The sequence below is a fragment of the Stomoxys calcitrans genome, chromosome 1 (genome assembly GCF_963082655.1).
Source record: "Stomoxys calcitrans chromosome 1, idStoCalc2.1, whole genome shotgun sequence".
Lineage (NCBI taxonomy): Eukaryota > Metazoa > Arthropoda > Insecta > Diptera > Muscidae > Stomoxys > Stomoxys calcitrans.
Window position 1 is genome coordinate 143316391 of NC_081552.1, and position 13104 is coordinate 143329494.

The following is a 13104-nucleotide window of genomic DNA, read 5'->3' on the forward strand; positions in this document are numbered from 1 at the left end:
TCGTCTTGATGTCTGACTCAACAGATCGTTGATGAAAATAAGATATAGAGAAGAAGAAAGGACAGAGTCCTGGCGTCATTTTATGCTCATTGGATGAGAACACATCTAAAAAGAACGGTATAGTGCAATCTCTGAGAAAGCTCGAAATTAACCGAACGAAGCTATTAGCTACTACAAAAGAGGCAAGTTTTTTTAGTAGTGCATCGTGCCAGACCCGGGAAGACTACCGTGCGGTAAGCAAGCTTGAAAAGTTTGCGTAATGGACGAGCAATTAAAGAACACTTGCGCAAGACGAGTTTTGATATGACATCCGGACCCAGAGATTAATTTACATGGAGATTTTCAAGGATCTTTCTTACTCCATGAGTTCGAAAAAATATCTGAGACATGATGCTAGTGGTTGAGTGGTGGGGAGTGGTTGATTGTTATCCAGCAAGGATAACGAACCGGGTCAGTGAACGTTTTATCACCAAGAATTGGGATATTTAAAAAGCTACCCTATAGCCTATTACAAACGACCAAGAGCTCTTACTTCCTTGCGTAGGAGCAATGACCTTAGTACGCAGACGGTATTCGTTAAGGAATTTTTCACGTCAAAGCACTTTGGCACAAGAAAATCTTACCTGTTTACGTAGCAGTTAGTTCAGTATTGGCATACTTATCCAAGCACCCGTTCCTCAATGCCACATCTTTCGATCTGACAACATCTCTGCATGTCTGGTTAAACCAACTTTTGTCGTCTGATTTAAACATTATAGTCTTAACTCGAATACATGTCTTAATTCCGTTTAAAATTATCTTCTCGATCATTTCATCTGAAGCATTTATATGATCGTTCTAAAGCACACAGTTTCCAATTAAAATGCTGAAAGAATTCGTTGAGCTCAGCCCAAAGTGATTTTTCGTATATAAATGTTGAACGCTTTGGTGGCGGGGGAGGAAGCAGTACGAAGAGCAAAATATGAAAAAGATGCTGATACAATACAGTGATCGGAGTTACCAAGAGGTGCAAGATTATTAACTTCATGCTTTTCGGGGTGTAAAGAAAAAAAGGGCATATTTTTTAACCTCAAATTAGGGCATATTTCGAGCAATGGCGGAAGAGTGAGTGTCGGATCTTTTGGAGTCGATAATCAAATATATTAAAAAATAACAGCCTTGAGAAGTTGAGTGGGTATGTGTTGGAGCATTTTTCACTCAACGGAAAAGAGTCGAAAATATGTATTACAGCATGCTTATTTTGATGGACAGATGGTGGTAAACCTCCTTCTAGCAAATTTGTATTTCTCGAATACTTTTGAGGTAATTTAGAAGATATGGCAACATTACGCATCTATCAGCAATTAGAGAGTTCTACACGAACTCAAAAATTTGCACAAACGTTTACGGAAGCCGATCTTTTTATACCCTCCACCATAGGATGGGGGGCATACTAATTTCGTCATTCTGTTTGTAACTACTCGAAATATTCGTCTGAGACCCCATAAAGTATATATATTCCTGATCGTCGCGACATTTTATGTCGATCTAGCTTTGTTCGTCCGTCTGTCTGTCGAAAGCATGCTAAATTCCGAAGGAGTAGCTAGCCGTAGGTCGGTTGGTATTGTCAACGGGTGTAGGTCGGTTGGTATTGTCAACGGGCCATATCGGTCCATGTTTTGATATAGCTGTCATATAAACCGATCTTGGGTCTTGACTTCTTGAGCCTCTAGAGTGCGCAATTCTCATCCGATTGGAATGAAATTTTGCAAGACGTGTTTTGTTATGCCAAGTATGGTTCAAATCGGTTCATAACCTGATATATTGGGTTGCCCAAAAAGTAGTTGTCGGTAATATAGTAGTAATATAGTCGGCGTTGACAAACCTTTTCAACGGCTTGTGACTCTGTAATTGCATTCTTTCTTCTGTCAGTTATCAGCTGTTACTTTTAGCTTGCTTTAGAAAAAAAGTGTGCGAAATTTTGTTTACATTTGTTTGTTTGGCGTCAATTTTAATATGGGTACCACATGTATTGAAGGAAATTCATTTAACAAACCGAATCAACGCTTGTGATATGCACCTTAAACGCAATGAATTCGATCCGTTTTTAAACCGAATCATAACTGGAGATGAAAAATGGATTGTTAAAAACAACGTTAGTCGAAAACAATCATGGTCCAAGCATGGTGAACTAGCTCAAATCACTTCAAAGGCTGATATCCACCAAAAAAGGTTATGCTGTCTGTTTGGTGGGATTGGAAGGGTGTGGTATATTTTGAGCTGCTTCCAAGGAACCAAACGATTAATTCGGATGTTTACTGTCAACAATTGGACAAATTGAATACAGCCATCAAGGAGAAGCGACCAGAATTGGTCAATCGTAAAGGTGTCATATTCCATCAGGACAACGCTAGACCGCACACATCTTTGGTCACTCGCCAAAAACTGAGTGAGCTTGGCTGGGAACTTTTGATGCATCCACCATATAGCCCTGACCTTGCACTATCAGACTACCATTTATTTCGATCTTTGCAGAATTCCTTAAATGGTAAAACTTTCGGCAATGATGAGGCTATAAAATCGCACTTGGTTCAGTTTTTTGCAGATAAAGGCCAGAAGTTCTATGAGCGTGGAATACTAAATTTGCCAGGAAGATGGCAAAAGGTTATCGAACAAAATGGCAATTATATATTTGATTAAAGTTCATTCTAAGTTTTATTAAAAATGCATTTACTTTCTTTTAAAAAATCCGCAATTACTTTTTAGGCAACCCAATAGCTGTCATGTAAACAGATCTGGGGACTTGACTTCTTGATCTTCTAGAGGGCGCAATTCTTATCCGAATTGGCTGAAATTTTGCATGACGTATTTTATTCTTACTTTCAAGAACTGTGTCAAATAAGGTTCAAATCGGTTCATAACCTGATATAGCTGCCATATAAACCGATCTGCGATCTTGACTTCTTGAGCCTCTAGAGGTCGCAATTATTATCCGATTTGCCTGAAATTTTGTACGACGGATCCTCTCATGACCATCAACATACATACAGTTTACATACAGCTCCCATATAAATCGATCTCTCTTTTTTACTTCTTGGGCCCCCAAAGGGCGCAATTCTAATTCGAATTGGCTGACATTTTACACAGATCTCCAATATATAATTTAATTGTGGTCCAAACCGGACCATATCTTGATATCGCTCTAATAGCAGAGCAAATCTTTTCTTATGTCCTTTTTTGCCTAAGAAGAGATGCCGGGAAAAGAACTCGACAAATGCGATCCATGGTGGAGGGTATATAAGATTCGGCCCGGCCGAACTTAGCACGCTTTTACTTGTTTTGCAATAATAGAGAGTGTGAGAGTGAAAAACATTTGGAGAGTTTTGTAAATTAAACATTGCGATTGTCTTCTGGAGGTTTTTTTCCCCAGCAGAAGTTGCTTACTTTTTGCAAATTTTTACCGGCAAATTGTTACAGGATAAGTAGGTGAACACACCCTTATATTACGCAGCAATCGGTAAACCAAAAGGAGCTGTAATGTATAGGAACGACAAATCACTAACCGGCACCCATCTGCCGGTTAAGGTTTACCGTTAGGATAAGCAATAAGTATATATGCAGAAAAGCAAATTCCTTTAACGAGAAGAATATCGATACGATAAATTGTAAGGGGAAAATGAGAAACCCAGCCTCAGTGAGTCTGTCAAGGACCGCCATCTAACCTAAATTATCCTCTCACCAATATGTGAGGTGCCCAGCGAAGTAAAAACTTCTAAGTGGCTCGCCGTTCGGATGCGACTGGGATCTTAGAATTTTTTTCCACTCCAGACACATGGTATCGGAATGTCGGATCTATAAACCACGAAATCCCGCCGTTGACATGTGAAGTGCTCTACACATACCGTCGCATGATACTTAACCAACATCCCAGACTTTAACTATATGCTTATTTACAATTGTATGCGGAGGCCTAGAAGGTGTGAAATTTATTTTGAGTTTGTTTGTTTGCAAAAAATTTCGTTGACGGGCAAAATCCGTAAATACTCTGATTACACCTACTCCTTGATATGTATATGTACATATATAAAAATAAAAGTTAAATTTTAATAAGGACTGCTAATAGCTATTACTGGTAAGATCAATCAATTGAAATGTATAGGAGAACAAGCGTACTTTGCAAATGTGTCAAAGCGATTATATGGCTTTAATCGTTTCAAAATTCGTTTTTAATATGTATATTTAGTAGTATATGGCGAGGTATTGGTATTGTTCTTTGTAGATCAACCTCAAATTCAGTCAAATATAAAACCTGCTTCCAATAGATTAGTTGCTATTATAATTTTTTTTATACGACTATTTATTGATTTGTTACTTTGTCACATTTTATAATGGGTTTACATTCAAATACGTGCCTACATCGTTTAATTCGACGAGGAGATCGCTCACAGTCGTGAACAGAAAAGTTTAAAATACGTCAATCCAAGAGAGGTTTTGCACACAGAAACGAAAGAGAGTGACACCCGATCTCTTTGACTAGCAACAATGTTCGTTTAGCTGAGTTGGGTGAATCACATTCCCCGCAGAGAGCACAAAATTCAAATCCAAATGCCGTTGATGGGAGTTTAGTTGGTCGGGATCTTTTGAACGTATCGTTTTGATTGCTGGCAGTTACGGAAACTTGAATATGTTGCGCCGCATTCGGCTTGTTTACATTAAAAAAACACACACTGTGCGCGCGTCATACGTCATCTACTAGTAAACAACACACATACATATAAAGAAAAGCTTGTGTCAACCTGTATCGGTTTGTACAATGTGCAGTGGAAAATAAAACACCAATTAAAAATAGTTTCAAATGAAGTGATTAAGCACAAAAAAGAAATTCCTAGTAAGTCTGTTGATGATTGAAAATCCATACTACGAGTATGGACGACAGTAAGCGAAGCTAAGCGCAGCTTTACTAAATTTCCGTCAGAATAAAATAGGCTAGAGCTTTTGCTCAAAAAAAAAAAAAAAAAACTGGTGCTGCTGCGTAAGAAGAGAAACCTCTACAACGGAGAAAATAATAAAAAGAAACCAGACAAAAGAGTATTAAATACGAAACATCTAATTTATGTGAATAAATAATTGTATAATAGAAATTATAATAATAAAAATAACAAATATTTATGCAAATCCAAATGCTTCATACCCACAAACATACATACAGACATATGTATGTGTGAACGCCAAAGCTTATTTCATTGAAATTGTGAATTAATTAAAAGTGAAGACAACCGCACAGAGCCAAGATGGAGTTTTAATATCTGCGAGGTAAGAACGCAACAGGCGACACCTTACATACATTTGTACAATAAATTATGAACAAACTTGTACAAGTCTTTGTTTTCTCATTGTTCGTTCTCGCAAGTGCATTCATAATCATGCCTATCAACATTCATATGTATGTATGTATGTACATCACTAACCAACTGAGAACACTTCACGTTATGACATTTGCTTAAGCACAAAAACACCACACACATAAGAGGTAAACATACACCCGTACGGAGTGTAAAACTCGACTACAGCGTCGTCTCAACACAAGTTCTTTGTTTTCGCTGGGGAGGAAAAAAATTAAAACCGGAAACCAAAGGACGCCCCATTCTATTCGTTTAAGAGGCATAATAAATACTATCTATAAATGCAATACATAATTAGAAAATTATTGAACTGTTCCCCAAGGGCCAGTTTGATGTCAATTTAATTGGGAAAAACTACAATCTATTTCCATCGATAGTGCAACGCTCCGGATGGCGCTCAGTGGTCTTTTTGGTAGCTATATCCAAATATAGACCGATTTTAACCAAATACGACACGGATGTCGAAAAGCCTAAAATAAGTCACTGTGTCAAATGTCATCGAAATCGGATTATAAACGCGTTTTTATGAGGCCAAGATTTTAAATCGAGAGATCGATCTATATGGCAGATATATCCAAATCTGAGCCGAATCCGGGCCAAACTGAAGAAAGGTGTCGAGGAGCCTAACACAACTCACTGTCCCAAATTTCGGCGACATCGGTTAATAAATGTGCCTTTTATGGGCCCAAGACCTTAAATCGATAGAATGCCCTATATGACAGCTATATCCAAATCTAGACCGATCTGAGCCAAATTGAAGGAGAATGTCGATGGGTTTAGCACAACTCACTGCCCCAAATTTCAGCGACGTCGGACAATAAATGCGCCTTTTATGGGCCCAAGACCTTAAATCGAGAGATCAGTCTATATGACAGCTATATCCAAATCTGAACCGACCTGAATCAACTTGAAGAGGAATATCGAGGGGTTTAACACAACTCACTATCCAAAATTTCGGCGAAATCGCAAAATAAATGGGTTCAAGACCTTTAATCGAGAGATCGGTCTATATGACAGCTATATCCAAATCTGAACCGATCTGGGCCAAATTAAAGAGGAATGTCAAAGTCTCTAACACTCACTATCCCAAATTTTGGCGACATCGGACAATAAATGTGCCTTTTATTGGCCCAAGACCTTAAATCGATAGAACGCCCTATATGGCAGCTATATCCAAATCTAAAGTGATCTGGGTGAAATTGCAAAAATATATCGAAGAGCTTAACACAACTCACTGTCCCAACTTTCGGGCTATTAAGGCGCCTTTTATGGCCCCCAAAACCTTAAATCTAGAGATCGGGATATATGGCAGCTATATCAAAATCTGGATCTGAAGAAGGATGAAATCTGGATCTGAAGATGGATGTCGAGGGGGCTAACACGACTCACTGTCCTAAATTTTGGCAAAATTGCGCAATAAATCCGCCTTTTATGGGCCTAAGACCTTAATTCGGCGGATCGGTCTATATGACAGCTATATCCAAATCTGGACCGATCTGGGCCAAATTGACGAAGGATGTCGAAGGGCCTTACACAACTCACTGTCCCAAATTTTGGCGAAATTTTTTTATAAATGTGGCTTTCATGGGCCTAAGACGGCGGATCGATCTATATGGGGGCTATATCAAGATATTGTCCAATAAAGCTCATCTTTTTGTCCTGTTTATGAACAAAAAAAGAATCTGTGCAAAGTTTCAGCTCCATATCTCAATTTTTATAGACTTCTAAACGGATATACCGATAAGAATTTTTGAATCCTCAAAAGTCTTAATCATTATCCCATAATAGTGCGTATCCAAAATTCTGCCATGCCGAACTGAGCTCGAATTTACTTATTTTTCCCTCCTAAAACGCTTAATCCTACACGAATAAAAATTGTTCGTTTCACACAAATGAAATTTTCGAGTAAACTGCTTTTGTGAAAATCGTTGGACTTTGTTACGGTGAAAGTGCATATTAGAATAACTTGATAAATATTGAAAGCATTTGTAACAAATGTCATTCTTGATATATAAAACAAGTAACTAGTTAAAACTTAGTATTTCTTTTTTTTTATAAATTAATTCAAAGTCATGGTTTTGTACATGAATAGTCTTTTTATACCCTCGACCATAGGATGGGGGTATTCTTACATTGTCATTCCCTTTGTAACAAACCGAAATATTTGTCTAAGACCTCATAAAGTATATATATTCTGGATCGCCACGACTTTTTAAGTCGATTCCGCAATGTACGTTCGTCTGTGGAAAGCACGCTAACTTTCGAAGGAGTAAAGCTAAGCTTGAAATTTTGCAGAAATACTTTTTGCCAATGTTGGTGAGCACACAGGCTGAAACTTTGAGGTTTCAAGAAGCTTAGCTGCGAGATAGATATAGCTCCGATATAAACCGATTTTTAGGTAAAATTTCTTGAGTCTCTAGATAGCGCAATTCTTATCCGATTTGGCTGAAATTTAATACTTTGACGTTTTCCATGATATCTCATAGATGTGCTTAATATGGTCTGAATCGGTCCAAACCTTGATATAGCACCCATTCTCCCGATTTTACTTTTTGAGTTTATTTGAAATTTTGCACAGTGACTTTCTCTTTGACCTTAAATATACGTGCCAAATATGATCTGAATTATATATCAATTCAGTTATCAATTCGATTATATAGCTCCCATATAAACATTCTAGTACTAATTCTTACCCGATTTGGCTGAAATTGTGCAAAGTCACTGCTCTTCTGATCTCTAACATACGTGTCAAAAATGGTCTGAATCTGTACATAACCTGATATACACTAAGAGAAATTTGATAGTAAAAACAACAAAAATGTTTGCTGTAACAGCAGAAAGTCTGCTGAAAATGGGACAGCAGTACTTTGTTGCTAAAACAGCAAACATTTTCTCCTGTTTTCAAATGGTAAAAAGTTAAAAAACGCTAAAAAATTCATAACTATATTACCAAAAAAAAAAAGAAAATATTTCATCTTATCTCTAAATTTTACAAGCATAGAACTCACATATTTTTCAATTTTCGACAATGTTCTCATTTTTTAACGAATTTCAATATAAGCAGAAAAAATAAATGCTACGAGGGTTGCCTTTTATATTGCGGGATTGTACAACCCTTGTCTTGCAATCTGTCAACTGATCGTAAAGCTTGATATTTTTGAGGTTATATGGACTCAGAACGTTTTGACATACGAGCGCTATTTGTGTTATTTACAGTAACTTAAATGATTCATCTCGCCCAAAAAATGGAATTATATCGTGAACATTTTCGTGCCAAGTTTCTTTACAACTTTCGATGAACTCAATTAAATTTTTGGCGATGAAGCTCCATCAGGACCAGGGTCTTTCGATGGTATGGCGAATTTAACCGAGTTCACTTCAAGACGAATTTCGTGAAGGAGGTCCAAAATCAGTTGTTATTCCTAAATTCATTGATGTTGTGCGCCAACTGATATTGCAAATCCCACACAATTTGTCAATCGCTCAAAAAAACAAAAAGGCTCGTGTCGATTGGTCGAAAGAATTGCTCCAAAAATACGAAACAACTGCATTTCTGAGCACTCGAAACGTTGATTTGATGCGTCATCCGCCGTATAGTCCTGACTTAGCACCGAATGACATTTTTGTTATTCCCGTACGTAAAAGATAAAATGAGAGGTCAACGTTTTTCGACACCTGAAGAAACGTTTGATGCGTTCAGAATGCATGTTTTGGAGACACCACAATCAGAGTGGCAATAGTGCTTCGACAATTGGTTCAAACGCATGCCAAAGGTGTATAGATCTTAATGGCGAATATATTGAAAAACAATAAAGCGATTTTCGATGATTTATATTTGTTTTTGTATTCTGTAATCCCAAAATTTTAAAGGCAACTCTCGTACTATTTTATCTATGCTTTTAAGCAAAATATTAACACCTAACATTGGCTTTTTTTAATAATATATAGCAAATGTCTTAATAGTTGTTTTAGAGTTGAATAGATTTATTCAAAAGTTTAACATATTTAATTTAATGTCAGCAGACAGTGTTTGTTGATATCAGCAGACTAATTTTTCTGGGTGTAGCTCTCAAAATAAACCGATCACCCCATTATATTTAATTTGCCTCTAGAGGGCGCAACTCTTATCCGATCACTCGGCCGAAGTTAGTACGCTTTTACTTGCTAATTTAAAATATGTTGTGTATATTGAAAAGGATGCTAAGTTCGATTCAATGTTGTAGCATAATTGAAACTCAAATTATTATCAATTATAAGCAAATCTCAGTTGGTAACTCAAACTGTTTCAGAGTATATTTGGATTTATATCGATGTTATGATACACAATTTTATGAAAAGCCTTCCATTTTTGCACAAATCCATCCCTTGTAGGGGTTGTTTTTTCGCACATGTAAAAGCTTTCTTTGGGATGAATATTTCTTTATAATATTACCAAAAATCACAAGAAGAATTTCTAAGGCACATATATGCCATAGAAATTCTTCTTGTGAACTTTATTGCAATATTTCTCAAAATCGTATGTATATATATGTATGGGAGATATATCTATATCTTTACCGATTTCATCTAAACTTTATTTATATTGTGGAAGTCGTCGAATAAAGCGTTGTACAAAGTTTTGAGAAGATTGGTCAATAAAAGCGCTTGCAGTGGTTCCAGGATTGAAAATCGGGCGATATATATACATGAAAGCTATATCTAAATCTGATTTCTATGAAATTCAGCAGTAATGTCGAGAGTCATAAAAAAATCCCTCCTGGCAAATTTCGGGAGAATCAGTTAACAAATGACCATTGTATTGCATTATTACTGCAAATCAGACGAACATATATGTGGGAACTATATCCAAATCTGAACCGATTTTTTCCAATTTCAATAGGCTTCATGTCTAAGCCGAAAAACATGCCTGTACTAAGTTTGAAGACGATTGCATGAAAATTGCGACCTGTAGTTTGTACACAAATTAACGTGGACAGACGGACAGACAGACGGACATAGCTAAAACGAATCAGAAAGTGATTCTGAGTCGATCTGTATACTTATCAATGGGTCTCTCTCCCTTCGTTCTGGGCGTTTCAAACAATACACTAAGTTATAATACCCTGTTTCACAGAAAGGTATAAATAGAAAAAAATGTTGTGTGCGAAAATAAAGGGTGATTTTTTTGAGGTTAGGATTTTCATGCATTAGTATTTGACAGATCACGTGGGATTTCAGACATGGTGTCAAAGAGAAAGATGCTCAGTATGCTTTGACATTTCATCATGAATAGACTTACTAACGAGCAACGCTTGCAAATCATTGAATTTTATTACCAAAATCAGTGTTCGGTTCGAAATGTGTTCAAATTTTGACAAATTTTGTTCAGCGATGAGGCTCATTTCTGGTTGAATGGCTACGTAAATAAGCAAAATTGCCGCATTTGGAGTGAAGAGCAACCAGAAGCCGTTCAAGAACTGCCCATGCATCCCGAAAAATGCACTGTTTGGTGTGGTTTGTACGCTGGTGGAATCATTGGACCGTATTTTTTCAAAGATGCTGTTGGACGCAACGTTACGGTGAATGAACACATTTCGAACCGAACACTGATTTTGGTAATAAAATTCAATGATTTGCAAGCGTTGCTCGTTAGTAAGTCTATTCATGATGAAATGTCAAAGCATACTGAGCATCTTTCTCTTTGACACCATGTCTGAAATCCCACGTGATCTGTCAAATACTAATGCATGAAAATCCTAACCTCAAAAAAATCACCCTTTATGTCTATACCTACGACGAGTACACAATTCCAATTATTTGCAAGTCCATGGGATTGCTTGGGATTATATACTTGTGTCCGTACAATGCAATAGTGTGTTTGTTTCTGGTCTGTACGCTCAAATACTCACCCTTTTCCTATAGTGGGAGAGACGTAAAAGAATAGTTTTTGGTCCGGTACACGAATAATCGTTTGCGGCTGTCAAAGCATTTTTATACCCTCCACCATAGGATGGGGGGTATACTATTGGGTTGCCTAAAAAGTAATTGCGGATTTTTTAAAAGAAAGTAAATGAATTTTTAATAAATCTTAGAATGAACTTTAATCAAATATACTTTTTTTACACTTTTTTTCTAAAGCAAGCTAAAAGTAACAGCTGATAACTGACAAAAGAAAGAATGCAATTATAGAGTCACAAGCTGTGAAAAAATTTGTCAACGCTAACTTCCGAAGGAGTAAAGCTAGCCGCTTGAAATTTTGCACGAATACTTTTATTAGTGAAGGTCGGTTGGTATTGAAAATGGACCATAACGGTCCATGTTTTGATATAGCTGCCATATAAATTGATCTTGGGTCTTGACTTCTTGAGCCTCTAGAGTGCGCAATTCTTATCCGATTCGAATGAACTTTCGCACGACGTTTTTTCTTATGATATTCAATAACTGTGCCAAGTATGGTTCAAATCGGTTCATAACCTGATTTAGCTGCCATATAAACCGATCTTGGGTCTTGACTTCTTGATCCTCTAGAGTGCGCAATTTGATATCCAACATCTGTGCCAAGTATGGTTCAAATCGGTTCATAACCTGATATAGCTGTCATATAAACCGATATGCGATCTTGACTTCTTGAGCCTCTAGAGGTCGCTATTATTATCCGATTTGCGTGAAATTTTGTACGACGGATCCTCTCATGACCATCAACATACGTGTTTATTATGGTCTGATTCGATCTATAGCCCGATACAGCTCCCATATAATTCGATCTCTCTATTTTACTTCTTGGGCCCCCAAAGGGCGCAATTCTTATTCGAATTGGCTGACATTTTACACAGGTCTCCAACATATAATTTAATTGTGGTCCAAACCGGACCATATCTTGATATCGCTTTAATAGCAGAGCAAATCTTTTCTTATATCCTTTTTTGCCTAAGAAGAGATGCCGGGAAAAGAACTCGACAAATGCGATCCATGGTGGAGGGTATATAAGATTCGGCCCGGCCGAACTTAGCACGCTTTTGCTTGTTACAATTAAAGAGTTTTCGGTTTTACAACAAAAGAAGGTCCTTTTACCGTAGGCGAAGCTGCTAAAGGGTTTTCATAAAACGAAGTTGGTACCGTTCAATAATCTACGTTTATGGCTAACGTTTGATATGTTTAAGCGAAACGTTACACAGTTACAATAAAAGAAAAACTTTCTAATTAAAATATTTTGTTTGTTGTTGTACCAAACGCAACAATACATGAATGTTTTATCCCACTCCTAGTGAGATTTTCAAAAACTTGTGATAACTGTCATATGCCCTTCATACTCCATATACTGTTAAAAAAGAATAGCTTTTGAATATTTTTTTTCTTTCTCAAACTCTAAACGTTTTTCAAAAGTCGATTATAAGTTGTTTCGTTCCATGCTTAATGCTTCTGCTTGTAGTTTTTAGTACACCACTACGAATTTCTACAAATCATTCAGTCGCCCAAGTTAGGTTACCGTAGTGTACCACAGTGCCATACTTCGGAAAAAGAGATCAATTTGTAGAAAATGTACAAAAAAATTGCACAAATATAAAAAAATTGGAGATAGCGTGCATTTAATGATACTAATGTAAGTTTTCTTCTACTTTAACCATTATTTATACCGTTTATGCATATTACAGTGGAGGCCATCGTAGCACAGAGTTTAGCATGTCCGCATATGACGCTGAACGCCTGGAATCGAATTCTGGCGAGAACATCAGAAAAGTTTTCA

The 13104-nt window shown here is 36.9% G+C and overlaps 1 protein-coding gene across 6 annotated transcripts in view; it reads left to right on the forward strand.

The window, feature by feature from the left end:
* Positions 1 to 4452: 4452 nt before the first annotated feature.
* LOC106088838 (peptidoglycan-recognition protein LC) overlaps positions 4453 to 13104 on the forward strand; it is a 116711-nt gene continuing 108059 nt past the window's right edge. Inside the window, exon 1 of one of the 6 annotated variants that reach the window (XM_013254531.2) lies at positions 4453 to 5292. The gene's annotated coding sequence lies outside the window, so the exon portion shown is untranslated. The remainder of the gene's footprint in view (positions 5293 to 13104) is intronic. The other 5 variants (XM_013254534.2, XM_013254530.2, XM_013254533.2 and 2 more) reach the window with 5 other exon arrangements.